The following is a 12,522-nucleotide window of genomic DNA, read 5'->3' on the forward strand; positions in this document are numbered from 1 at the left end:
GAGGACCTTTCTAGTCCAGGTCCTTACTTTATGGTTAATCAACGTTGAACTCACAGGCACCAGTATGCAGTCTGCACCATGGCACTCTTTAGAGCACAAGTCCTACCGTGATTCTCAGCCCACGCCAAACACAGCAACAGTCTTCTTCGGTTGCTTCAAATCAAAACTTTCCAACTGTTGTATCAACTCACATCTGTACTCGTGCTTCTTTCTGCAGTTCTTGCTACACCAAAGTCAAGGTATCTAGGTGCTTCATATAAAGGAACACCAACAAGGATTCACAAGATGAACAGCAGCAAGAATCACATATTACAGTATTATTCGATATAGCAGCATAGTTTTTGTTCTTGTACTTAATTGTACCTGACTAACACTTGATTAGAATGCTGTGAAAACTGGGATTGAAGTTTGTAAGACAACTCTAATCAAATAATGTACGACATTAACTTTATGCATATATTTGAATGTTTTTCAGAACGTTTCCCCAGTTTGATCATAGTCAGATCAGTAAACTTATGCAAACAGTTCTTCCCTCAATGCAAGTCACCTGACTTCACTATTTGGGATTTGATTTTTATCTTTATGGTGGACAATAAAAATCCCAGCAGATTTGTAATCATATCTTGTGAGAATCTCTGCGTATGGTGTAGGAAACAGGAAATTGGCCTTTCCTCACAGCTGCATTTACAGAATGCATGGAAGCTTTGTAAATGTGGATGTATTTTTTCTGTTTATCTTGATAATTATTTTCTAATCCTAGCACATCTGGCTAAGTAGGGAAATGATGTCCCTATGTTTCACAATTCTGTTTGTCCATTCTAACCTCAACCCAAATGAGGCAGAAAAATGAATTTTAAACCCATTCTGAATCAGAATAGCTGCAGCAATTTTTTTTCAAACTGGAGAAAAACAAGTTCAAAATACAAAAAGTGCCGACGATTAATTGAGGCTCATGGAACCACAAATGCAAACAGGATATCCTTCATTTTCTGAAAACCATCCATAACATCAATAGTATGCAGTTCAGACACCAATAAACTCAATGAAGAAACCACTAAAATGCTTGAAAAGCCCCCAACAAAATGTTCATGTAAATGTTAACAAAAAAAAATTCCCTCTAAAGTTTAAATGTCTTCTCACAAATTCATCAGAAAGATTGGTTGGCTGAAATAGAAAAGAAGTAATTTGAGATTCATAACAAATAGGTTGTTTTTAAAATTTCACTGGCACAGAAGTATGGTTGTAAATGGCAAAGTTTGCAGCAGGTGTGCATTACTGCGCCAAGAACAACTGTGCTGTCCATTGCTTTCTTACAGCCTATGTGCATACCTATCATATTGCTTAAAAAAGAACAATTGTTGTTCTTGCCTTTTGGAAGGTCATATACCACATAGACCAGCACAAAATATGGGCAATTCTACACCGACAGAAAATTCTAGGCAAGTAAACTGGTACTCCACCTAACATTACCCTGCAAAGCAGATTTATGAATGTGCTCTTGTTCCTCCAATCTGAACATTTTACAGATATCTTTCTGTACTTTAAACAAGGCATCAGTCCAGTCTATGTGCTGTTGTGCTTGGAATCTAACGCTAATCCAGCAGTGAATCATCCCCTGGATTGTTGTGGAGAAGTGGGAATAAGAATTATGGCTGTAGAGCAAAGATGTAGAACTCAAGGATGTATCTCCGTCCAGCAGGCACTGCTGATAACTGGCAACATCTGTTCCATGTATTGACGATAGTATGTTACCACATAAATCTCCAGGCAGGGAAGTGTGGAGCTGAACAAAAAAGTGTGGAAAACAACAGCTTTCCTCACATCCAACAGATGGTAAGAAAACTGTAAGGTTCAGGCAGTCTGTTGATACGTGCAGCTCCGAGTTCAAATTGCTCGCCCAACATAACAGCCCCACATCGAACCATGAAACGATTCATTGATGAGTTTGCGGCAGATTCCTCGTACACCAGTGCACTGCAACAGGGCTGGCAGAGCTTCAAGCGAGGTTCCCCTTTAATATTACAACCCAATTATTTGTGCTGATTTCAATAGAGCACTCAGACCGATGTCAGGGGAGGGGGCTCGACCCCAGGCGTCGCCCATTCCTTCTCTCCAGAGATGCCGCCTCACCCGCTGAGTTGCTCCAGCATTTTGTGTTGACCTTCGATTTAAACCAGCATCTGCAGTTCTTTTTTACATATTTTGCTCATTCTTGGTTCATCACTTTGAGTGCTAAACAAGGTGTCAATTTATGTTTTTCTTTCTGCTCACCAAGAAATTATATTTATTCTTCATACTGAAAAATATACTTTTAATCAAGTTGGTGCCCATGTTCTTTTCCAATGTGTACAATGCGAAAAGGGGTTTAATATTGTTCTCTGAATTTCTGAAATTACTGGTACAATGGCATGAGTGCGTATCCCCAATTTATCGCAAGGACAGAGCACTGTATTGTCAGTGCAGCTGAATCAAGGAAACATATTTTTGAAAGTATTTTCTATCATTTACATCATCACAAGATTGAACAAGGAAAAGTCAGTTCATCCCTGTAACCTGGTGGCAAAGCACAGATTTAAGTTGGGCAAAATCGACAGCACACATGTCATCAAAATTAAGTGCAATCAGAAACAAATCAAATAGCCTTTCATCTTATTTTTCAATTTTACAAGACTTACTTCTCTGTCTAAACTGACTGCTCCACCATGACATAAACAGCGATGGGAATACATTGCCCTCCATAATGTTTGGGACAAAGACCCGTCATTTATTTATTTGCCTCTGTACTGCACAATTTGAGATTTATCTTAGAAAAAAATCACATGTGGTTAAAGTGCACATTGTCAGATTTTAATAAAGGCAATTTTTATACATTTTGGTTTCACCATGTAGAAATTACAGCAGTGTTTATACATAGCCCCCCATTTCAGGGCACCATAATATTTGGGACACAGCAATGTCATGTAAATTAAAGTAGTCATGCTTAGTATTTTGTTGCATATCCTTTGCATGCAATGACTGCTTGAAGTCTGCGATTTATGGATATCACCAGTTGCTGGATGTCTTCTCTGCTGATGCTCTGCCAAGCATGTATTGCAGTCATCTTTAACTTATGCTTGTTATGGGGGCTAGTCTCTGCAAGTTTTCTCTTCAGCATATAAAAGGCATGCTCAAGTTCAAATTTATATGTCACATGCATCATAAGGTGCAGTGAAATGTAATTTACCATGCAGCGTTACAACAGTATGAAGAAAAAAGATAGTTGTAGAAATCAACTGAAAACAGTAATTCGAGATTAACTGTTAAAAAAAAAGTCTCTCAGAATGGATTATGTAGTCTGGCAAAAAAAAAAATCTACTGGCCTCTAAATTATTGCTTGAAAATCATATTATATGATGGTAGTCTGATTCTACCCCGCCCCCTTCTTTTCACTTCCTTCCTTCCACCCCCACCTAATGGAAATTTACATGGTTTTCTTTCATTTAAATTCTCATACTTCAGACTGAATTTCTTATAGGAATAGCTGAAGTAGTTTGATGCAGCAGTCTACAAATCTGAATTGAAAACCTTGTTTCTCCATATTTATTTATGAGTTCATTTTTAACATCACATCCACCTTCCATGGAAGCATCAAATGAATTATAATTTCTTAAACTGCAACATTATTTGTCATCTTCCAAAAGGTTTTCTCATGATACTAAAAGATAAGATTTCCCAATCTTGTAGTGTATTTTTCAAGCCTTGTATCAAAACAACATGTTAGTTTTCCACCCTGTTAATAAAAACATTCCATTCAACAATAATCTGAACTGACTCGGGTTTGACAATTCCTGCTCCAATAATATTGCACACAATGATCTACACTACTTTCTCTCCAAAATGTATCAGGAATTGATTTAAAAAGAGGGATCCCTTGGACTCATTATTAATGTGCAGAAAAAATAAATAAATGATGCAATGTACTATTTTATAGTACTTTGCAGCTAACCTAAACAGGTGTATGTCCCATCAACTTATCATGAAAATCAAATGATTGCTGGATGCAAATGAACTATGCTTGCAACTATGCAAGTTTGGTATTTCATGTCTCAACAATCCAGTTGATGATGCAATTGATGGTCCTGACATAAATGTTAAAGTATGGATGACCAGAAGGGAAAATCTAAAACTGTGCACAGAAAATTTTGCAAAGATTTGTCTTTTTCTCCACTTTAAATTCCACTGCATAATCCTGGAGAGTTGCAATGTAAAACTAATCCAATCTGAGAATTGTTGTACCAAACATTTCTACATCATTTCTTTTTTCCAAGCAAAATACAACCAGCCACATCAAACCTGATTAAATAGGCCTGCTCCTTCATTTACACATATCCCAAACTAAAATCATACGCCTTTTGGACTGAACGCAGAAATGTAGTCAGTTTATGTACTTGACTCACAACATTCCCAACCATTGTTGATGGATCAAAATGTATAAATACAATTATTATAAATAATAATACATTTTCTGTTTGGTGGCCTAAATCAAACAAGAATGTGTTAAATTGTGTTGGCTAACTTGTGAAGCACCGTGCATTATTTTACAACTCTTAAAAGTATACTGAAAATTGATTCTTGGATCCCCTAATTTTATCAATAGCACTAATATTCTTGCAGATTAGATTAATTTAGAAATAATTGTAAATCTGTAATGTTGTTTTGCTCTTGTATTAAAGATACAAGCTCACTGGGTATCTTTCTCGTGCAAATGATGATGTACAAACTAAACAAGAAATATAGAAACAAGGAACTGCAGATGCTAGTTTACAAAAAAGACAATGTGCTAGAGTAACTCAGAGCGTCAGGTAGCATCTCTGGAGAAAATGGATAGGTGATATTTTAGATCTGTTTTTTTTTCAGACTGAAGAAGTGTCCTGACCAGAATCAACAGCTCACCATGTTCTCCAAGGATGGAGCATGACCCGCTGAATTATTCCAGCACTTTGTGTCTTTTTTCTTTTACAAATTAAACTAGGTGAACTCATTAAACAGCCACTATGAAAAATCTAATAAAAATAGTCTTCTAGCAGCTGGCTTGAGCAAACCTAGATTACCGATAAGTTATGTTTAATCAAAAAAAAAACTGCATTAGGAACACAAGAATCAACAGAGTAGCACTGACTCACAAATCTACTAACTCTGTAACCCAATTTATTGTTTTGTGCTCAAGTATCTTCTTGCATGATGGAGAAGCTGTCCCACTAACCCATTGTTGTGAATGGAGCGCTTCCTGTTTCTTTTGTATTAGATTGCACACTAATCTGCAAACTTTCAAGCAACACCCATGCCAACAGTTATAAAATGTGTGTATTTTGGAGTGGTTAGAATGTTTTACTTCAAGTGTGGAAACAAAGTTGTCTCCTTAACATTGCAAAGCCTAAAACTATAAAACTAATTTATTATATTTTAATTCAACAAATCATATGCTCCTGAGCTGCTGCCTGACCAGTTGAGTTTTTTCAGCCTTTTGTGTCTGTTTTTGGTTTAAACCAGCATCTGCAGTTCCTCCCTACACAAATGCTTGAATTGTTTTTCTTTTAAAAAGGGATTGATTTTTCTAAAATATTACTGTAGCCACCTTGCAACTGTGTCAACAGATACAGAATTTGAGGAAAACAATCTGCTGGAGAAACTCAATGGAATGGAGGAATGGAAAGGAATACCCGACTTTACAGAAATCTACTTCCTGAAAAAATTATTTGGATTAATTTTGTTGTACGAATTTGTAAAGTGTCAAGACATTTAAAAAAAATTCCACTCTGAAAACATAATCCAAAATGATTTCAAATGCTGGTCCCTCCTCAGTTGTGTTAAGATTATTTAACCTTTTACTGAAACATTATTATTTTCGGTTAATTTAGTTTAGAGATACAGCGCGGAAACAGGCCCTTCGGCCCACCGAGTCCATACCGACCAGCGATCCCCGCACATTAACACTATCCTTCCCTAGGGACAATTTTACATCTATACCAAACCAATTACCTTACTAGAAAATGGAATGATAACTATGAAGCATATTACTAACCCAACTAATTTTCACCCTAGTCTCCTTCCACCAATGAAGGCATTTACTTTGCAATACAATGCAAAGCGCAAGCATCATTCAACACCTCACTAAATGGTCATCTATCAGACAGCCCGCAAATAAAAGCTTTTCACTGTATCTTGGTACATGTGACAATAATTAACCTCAACCTAATCAAACACAGGATAGTCCTCCAAGCAGTATCACAATGAAGGCAGATCATCTTAATTTAAGGACCATACAATATTTCACGAGTCGTCTGCAAAAAAACAATTATTTTTCTCTAGGAAATCTTTCTGTCATGGATGTCTATTCCCAATTTGTTTATCTGAAATATAAACTATTATTATATACAAAAATTGTTATATACAAATCATTAATTGTTTAAATCCTTGCAATGTATTTTATTAAAGCAGGCATACATGTTGAATCCATACTTTAATTATCATCCGAATTCTGAAATACTGCAAGCATTTCAAATACACAGATCTGAATGCCTTTTGTCATGCTTTGGGTGACACTTGAATCAACATTCCTACAATGTACACACTTAATTCATTGAATCTAAGACCACTGAAAAGGGTCATTCACCTCACCGTGCCTTTGCCAATTTTCTAAGAGCTGTCAATTAAAAGGCATGTCCCACTTGGGCGTCAATTGCGCGACATTTATGCGACAGGCCGGTAGTGACTGTCGCGCGCAAATCACGCGTCAGCACAGCCTTCTGGTGCACGTGGCGTCATTAGAATACCCTGCTTCCCTATTCTGCATCATGACCATCATGGAAGAATGACAGATTTTATTGCTACAGCAACAACAGAGACTTCTGTTAGCAGCAGCCCTCATACTTACAGATCAGCCTGGCAGGAGTACAACAAGAAAGGCTAGCAAGAAACCCAGGAAGAGGTCTGTGCGGACGAGGTTAGAGGTTACATGACGCGTAAAAGGCAGGCCGACTGTGTATGGGCGGCGCACGACGTTGCATGTTTATGGACGTTGACGCACGGTGACGTCACCACGCGATACATGTGCGACATCCGGATGTCAGCGTGCGACGCAATGCGTCAGCGATACATCACGCAGGTAGCACGTGAGGATTTCCGTACATTACGAAATCCTGGAGCGATTCCACGCCTCACCATGCGCTATGCGCGCGTCACCCACGCACCCCCCACACGTCACAATGAGGTGCAAATGACGCCCAAGTGGGACAGGCCCTTAATGCTTTGACAATATAGGCCAGTCAGTAGGTGACATTAGGGCATACCAAAGTCTCATGCATCTCCAACTCTACTATTATTCTGTACATAATAAACCTAAATTCACAGCGAATGGTAAGGCCCTGGGGAGTGTTGTAGAGCAGAGGGGTATTGGATTACAGGTACACAGTTCCCGAAAGTGGCATCACAGTTGACAGGGTAGTAAAAGACAGCTTTGGTACATTGACCTTTAGCAGTTAGAGTGTTCAGTATCAAAGTTAGGACATTTTTACAGTTGTACAAGACGTTGGTGAGACCACATTTGAAGTATCGTGTGCATATTTGGTCATCTTGCTATAGGAAGGATATCATTAATCTGGAAAAAGTGCAGAGAAGATTTACGAGAATGTTTTCAGCCCTTGAGGGCCTAAGCTATTGGGAAAGATTGGGCAAGCTAGGACTTTATTCCTTGGCATGCAACACGGGAGGCTAAGGGGTGAACTTATAGAGGTGTATAAACGACATGAGGCAAATTGATAGAGTAAATGCAGAGTCTTTTACTCAGGATACTGGAATCAAAAATCAAAGGACATATGTTTAAGGTGGGATGGGAAATATTTTTCACTTGGAGGGTGGTGTGTATATGGAATGAGCTGCTGGAGGTGCAGGGTGAAATAACAACATTTTACAGACACTAGGACAGGTACATGGACAGCATCCTGATCTGCATGGACAAGTTGGACTGAGGTCCTGTTTCCGTGCTGTATGACTCAATGACCATAACTTATGAGAGGCATAAATAAGAATTTAACCTTATTTTCTTCAATTAGTAATTGACATTTAACAATGTACATGGCAAGACCAGAAGGCTGGAAAACAAACCAATGAGCTATCTACACGACCCAAGGAATCACGACCTTTAATATAATTAATTACAACTGGCCTATCTCCGTTATATAAAATTCAAAACTTTCAATTAAAAAAAAGTTAGATAAAACATTTGTAGCATTTCCAGTTAGTTGAAAGAATCATAAGAAGATTCACTGATCCCCGCAGTTTTTCGCACTCATTTTATACGACAGTACACCCTCATTATAACAGACTACGAAGGGGGTGTCCATTATTGCTGATTGTCCAGTATAACCAAGTAACAGATTACCGAGTAATAGAGTATCATTAGTAGAAACTAAGATGTTGGTTAATACACAAAAGGACACAAAGTGCTTGAATATCTACGTGGGTCATCTGGAGAACATGGATAGTGAACGTTTTGAATTGAGACCTTTCTTCAGACTCTCGGTCTGGACCTGGACTTGGAATCCAGGTCAGTTGATGGGCTGGCCTGCTGGCGTCCGGGGGAGAGGCGGAGTCGCTGGCCACGGCCCGCGGGTGGTTAGCGTGCAGGTAAGGGTCGACGATTGCAGCTGTGGCAGGCACGGCATGAGGAAGCTGTGTGGGCCAGCGCCAGTAGGTCTGGCTGAAAGCTCCAGGTAGGCGATGCGGGCTGGCGTCAGCAGCCCAGCCTGGCGGTAAAGGTCAGCGGGTCTGACTTGGAAGTGGTCGGGGTGGTAGTGTAGGACAGGGGTGGCGTCGACAGCACAGCCTTGAAGTGGCCGGGGAGGCAGTACGGGATGGTGTGGCAGCCTAGCTGGAAGCAGTCAGGGAGGAGGAGCGGTCCAGAGGTGGTCATGGTGCCGGAAAGACTGGCACTGCGTCTCCCGGCATTACTGCAGGACTCAGCCTCATGTTGGTCGGGTGTGCGGCGCAAGCCAGTGATGGGTCTCAACCGGAAACGTCACCTAACAATGCTCTCCAGAGATGCTGCCTTTCCTGCTGAGCTACTCCAGCATCTTGTGTCCTTCATCATTGCACAAGTGCCGATTGAAGTCTTTGTTGGTCAATTTCAATAGCTGGTCAATTTCAATATCCACCACCATGTAATTTCACCTTCCTTCACAGAGAGAAATGTAGAGGAGTCACTGTGGTGGATGTTTATGTTAAAATGTATTTTGTGCGTTCCGGTGCTTTTTATTTGTATGACTGAATTGGCAAATGAAATTCCACGTATATTGCAAAACATACTTGGCTAATAAAGTACTATTATGATTGTGATTGTATTCTTAAAGAGACAACGGTATAGACAATAGACGCAGGAGCAGGCCATTTGGCCCTTCAAGCCAGCACCGCCATTCAATGTGATCATGGCTGATCATCCACAATCAGTACCCCTTTCCTGCCTTCTCCCCATATCCCCTGACCACTATTTTTAAGAGCCCTATCTAGCTCTCTCTTGAAAGCAGCCAGCCAGAGAACCTGCCTCTACTACCCTCTGAGGCAGAGAATTCCACAGACTCACCACTCTCTGTGAGAAAAAGTGTTTCCTCGTCTCCGTTATAAATGGCTTACTCCTTATTCTTAAACTGTGGCCCCTGGTTCTGGACTGCCCCAACATCTGGAACATGTTTCCTGCCTCTAGCATGTCCAAGCCCTTAACAATCTTATATGTTTCAATGAGATTCCCCCTCATCCTTCTAAACTCCAGAGTGTACAAGCCGAGCTGCTCCATTCTCTCAGCATATGACAGTCCCGCCATCCCGGGAATTAACCTTGTAAACCTATGCTGCACGCCCTCAATAGCAAGAATGTCCTTGCTCAAATTCGGGGACCAAAACTGCACACAATACTCCAGGTGTGGTCTTACTAGGGCTCTGTACAACTGCAGAAGGACCTCTTTGCTCCTATATTCGATTCCTCTTGTTATAAAGGCCAACATGCCATTCGCTTTCTTCACTGCCTGCTGTACCTGCATGCTTACTTTCATAGACTGATGTACAAGGACTCCCAGATCCCATTGTACTTGCCCTTTTCCCAACTTGACGCTATTTAGATAGTAATCTGCCTTCCTGTTTTTGCTACCAAAGTGGATAACCTCACATTTATCCGCATTAAACTTCATTCACTTAGACTTCAACCACTTCTCTATCCATGTCAGCACTCTACCCCCAATACCATGTGCCCTAATTTTGCCCAGTAATCTCCTATGTGGGACCTGATCAAATGGTTTCTGAAAGTCCAGGTACACTACATCCACTGGCTCTCCCTTGTCCATTTTCCGAGTTACATCTTCAAAAAATTTCAGAAGATTAGTCAAGCATGATTTCCCCTTTGTAAATCCATGCTGACTCGGACCGATCCTGTTCATGCTATCCAAATGTTCGGCTATCTCATCTTTTATAATTGACTCCAGCATCTTCCCCATCACCAATGTAAGGCTAACTGGTCTATAATTCCCCGTCTTCTCTCTCCCGCCTTTCTTAAAAAGTAGGATAACATTAGCTACCCTCCAATCCACAGGAACTGATCCTGAGTCTATAGAACATGCAGTATGGAGATGCTGCACCCGCTATAACCAAAATCCATTATAAAGCAGTATGTAATAACAAGTATGTAATAACAAGGGTTTACCGTATTTTAGTAACTACCAAGGACACTATCATACTGCATAGTTGTAATGACTGCCTCATTGTATGTCTGGGTGGCCATCAGGTGAGAATACATCGATTTCACTGGTTCTCTTGAAATCTTGTGTGTTCCGGGGGGAAAGTGAAGGATGCAGGATTTTATATATTATTCTGGAACTGACAGTGCCGTGGGAGGACCGTCTGGAGGAGGCCCACGAGAGGAAGATGACCAAGTACGAAGAGCTGGTCACAGACTGCCGTAAGCAGGACTGGAAGGCAAGGTGTATGCCCATCGAGGTTGGCTGCAGAGGTTTAGCAGGGCAGTCGCTCTACAAAGCCTTGAGTGCACTGGGCAACAACGGAATGGAGAGGAGAAGAGCCATCAAGAACACCACAGAGGCAGCGGAGAAGGCCTCGAGATGGCCCTGGATCAGGAGAGCAGGTCCATGGGAAGGAACGAATGCCACCTGAAAACAAGTCGTGGTCTGATCATCCACGGCTGGGTCGCCTGGGTGAGGGTGTCTGATGTTGCAAGACCCGAAACACCCAATAACCCCAGGTTACATCACTGATGATGCGTTCAGGAGCGTCAATAGATGTATTTTTTTCTCAATCTGTAAAACAGATATACACTTCCTCTACAAGAGTACACAGCTTACAAAGCAGTGTCATCATATCTACTTAGTTTCACATGTCCCCTTTAAGCTCACTTGAAAATATCATTATACTACTGTGTAACGTCTAAAAATATTGAATTGAAAGTATGCACTGGAGTCTGTAATCAAAGTTCCACATTATCAGAGTTTTTCTGTATTTTTACACTACTGTATTGCATTAAAAAAAATCGTTCAATTTACAGTTATATACCGTAGGTCAGAAAGTGGATGTCTAACACTGGGATGAGCGATGACAATGTATTATGTTTCAGGAAGGCATCAAAATAACACGCCTTGCAACAGAACTTTTTGAAGTCATTGATGTATAGCCCACATTTTGGGACAGTCAATTTGCGCGCAGCAGACTCTCAAAAAGCAGCATTATGCCGGTGAGAATGATCCACCCTAATGATGTGGGCTGAAGAATAAATGATAGGCATGGCACGGAGCAAGGTTTGGGTGCAGATCGCGCTGCCCCGCGGCTGACTGTTCACACCATGGCCCGGGCAGGCAGTGCACCCCTCCCCGGGTTAGACCACCCGGCCCGGCGCCTGTCCGAGCGCCGGGGGAGGTGACAGCCTCCGGCTCCCCGCTATTCTGTGGTCGCGCAGCCGAAGAAGCCCAGTAGCCAACAGTCCCCGGGGCCGCGGCGAGGGGCTAAGTCAACACACACAGCCCCACTCTCCCTAATCCCAGCCCCACCATAGCGCCCTCACCCCAAGTAACCCACACCCATAGCCCCGGGGAGGACCCCTCGCCGAGCCTGGCTGCCTCGGGAACATAGGACGGGAGGGCGAGGACGGCTGAAGCGCCATGTAATCCCAGAGATGGATATCCCGACGAAGCCAGACCCACTTTACCTCATGGATTCAGGAGGACACCAACCGCGCCGCTGCTCCAGCGACGACCGGGTCTGCTGATCAAAGATCTTTGCTGCTGATGCTCAAGCGCGCGTCGAGGCTGATGTTCGCGCTCCGCGCGGACCCGCCAATGCTCGCGCCCTTGGTTAGCCCGCCCCGGCTCTCGACGTGCGGAGGTCATTTGCATGAAGCGGTTGCGTGATGAATGCGCGTAATACCCGCTCCAGCCTCATCGACCCATCCCTGTCCCGCCAACGGCGCTTGTTGTTGTCCATCGCGTGTGGG

At 41.9% G+C, this 12,522-nt stretch overlaps 1 protein-coding gene across 2 annotated transcripts in view; it reads right to left on the bottom strand.

Annotated features, from left to right (window-relative positions):
- Positions 1 to 12,360, bottom strand: part of tpst2 (tyrosylprotein sulfotransferase 2) — a 53,010-nt gene extending 40,650 nt beyond the window's left edge. For both annotated transcript variants that reach the window (XM_033043383.1, XM_033043382.1), the window contains exon 1: positions 12,238 to 12,360. The gene's annotated coding sequence lies outside the window, so the exon portion shown is untranslated. The remainder of the gene's footprint in view (positions 1 to 12,237) is intronic.
- Positions 12,361 to 12,522: the final 162 nt, after the last annotated feature.

Source organism: Amblyraja radiata, chromosome 25 (assembly GCF_010909765.2).
Source record: "Amblyraja radiata isolate CabotCenter1 chromosome 25, sAmbRad1.1.pri, whole genome shotgun sequence".
Taxonomy (NCBI): Eukaryota; Metazoa; Chordata; class Chondrichthyes; order Rajiformes; family Rajidae; genus Amblyraja; species Amblyraja radiata.